The sequence below is a fragment of the Corvus brachyrhynchos genome, unplaced genomic scaffold (genome assembly GCF_000691975.1).
Source record: "Corvus brachyrhynchos isolate BGI_N302 unplaced genomic scaffold, ASM69197v1 scaffold227, whole genome shotgun sequence".
Lineage (NCBI taxonomy): Eukaryota > Metazoa > Chordata > Aves > Passeriformes > Corvidae > Corvus > Corvus brachyrhynchos.
The window spans coordinates 1,576,240-1,578,226 of record NW_008239290.1 but is presented as its reverse complement, the minus strand read 5'-3'; positions in this window follow the sequence as shown (position 1 = coordinate 1,578,226).

Below are 1,987 nucleotides of genomic sequence, written 5' to 3'. Positions count from 1 at the left end.
CTGAATCTGGAAATGCTGAGTTGTGCCAGACCTGGAAGCAATGGGGAAACTCGAGTGGGGCAGTGGGGCAGTGGCGAGAGGGGGCGAGGCAAATGTGCTGATATGTGTGATAGGAAGGGGTGTGAGATGAAATGTTTGGGTGGTGGGGTGACTGAGGCACGGGCACGGCTGCAGTAGGAAGTGGGCATGCAGAAGGCAAGAGGGCACTTGCAGTGCAGAGTGAAGCAGGGGGAAGGGAGGCACAGTAGCAGTGTAGGGGACAGGAGAGAAGGCTGTCATCTCCTAAGGTTCATTGCCTCATTGGTGCAAAGCTATCAGTGGAGGCTGAAATTCAGCTCTATTTAGAAGTGTCACCTTGTGCACCGTCGTTTTAATTTCCTTGGGCTTTGGTGAGCAGTGGCTGCTCTCCCATCTGCCTTTCTGGTGAGAGAGATGTATGACAGAGCTGTCTTGGCGTGCTGGTAATTTTGGGCTAATAAAATTTCCCTTTGGGCCATGGTTAACAATTAGACCAACGCTGTGGATCCATGCCCAACACCAGAAAAGCACCAGAGCAGTTTAAAGCTGGTTTTGCTGTCTGCTCCTCCTAGTGCTGGATGGGAAGATTGAAACCACACACAGGCAAACATTTCCTATCTTCCCACGGCTGCTGATAGCCAACTGCAGTTGCTCACACTGTGTAGAGGCACAGCTACACTCTACCTGCCCATTCCTGTAAATTATTTGCAGAAGTTGATGTCTACACAAGCTCAGAAAGCTTCTTTGGAGGCTGCCTGGCCCCAGTGGTTCACAGAGCTAAAGATGGGGGCAGCTTCAGGATCCAGCTACTGGGAACCTGGATGGCCATACCTCTACTCACACACAATCAATGCTTAATCCCAAGGAACTTCTTCTACCATGTTTTTTTCTCCATAGTAGGAGAAGACATACATGTGCCTGGATGGGAGAACTCAGATGTGCAGTCTACAGGCCAAAAAGTCATAAATGTCACTGTGCCTTTCACTGACCTGTAAAAGCAAGTGGTGCAGGCAGACAAGTTTCACAACAAAAATATAGAGGCTGGAAAGGTGGATGTAATAGAAGTGCTAAAACAAGATTAATTAAAGCACTGCAGAAAGGATAGCTTTATGAAAAATATAATGTGGGGATAGAACGTTTCTATCATCTTCTGTTAGCTACTTACAGGTGGCTGCAGGACTGTTTCTATCTTTTTAACTGCAGGTCTTTTATTACTTTTGGCTTGGTCCCTGCTTCCATTTCCCTCCTACTTGAGATGCTTTGCAAAAATATGGGCAACTCCATGAAATGTGGGGCAACTCTGTGCTGGTAACTCTTACCTAAACCAATGGGAGGCTGAAGGTAATTATTCCAGGGCCTTAGAATGGGAAAATCTGGGCTCCTCAACTCTTTGCTCTCACACTGTGCACACCTTGGTTATCCTCCAGTCTCTCCGATTGTGAAACGCGGAAGAATCAACTTAGAAGGGAGCCTTAGTTGAAAGGCTCCATGTAAATGAAAATTTAATTATTATGAAACCACCTCAGAGAATACACCCTCATTTCGCCTGCCCTATTTTGCCAGTTCCTCAGCCTGAGAAAGCTGGCAGAATGAAGAGGGCTTGTTGGGGAATACAGCATTCAGGCTTAGGGCCCTGCTTAGTGCAAGGCAGCATGTACTCACGGTGAGTGTGCCAGCCAGACCTTCCCACATCCTGAATCCAGTGCTGACCTTTCCTGTCATCCCTCCCGCCTTGCCAGCAAAGGCCATATGCTTTCAGCTTCTTAAAAACTGTTCCTGCTTCTGCCCACTGTCACAATATATGGTGGGGGGAGTAGACAAGGAAAGCATGTGGCTGGCAGATTTGCAGTTTAGAAGGGTACAGGGAAGAGGGATGCCTTGATTTCCCTTGCATTGCCAACAAACTGAAAAACCCCAAGTTTAAGCCTCCTCAACTTTCAGGCTTTAGCCACCATTTTCACTTTTTTTT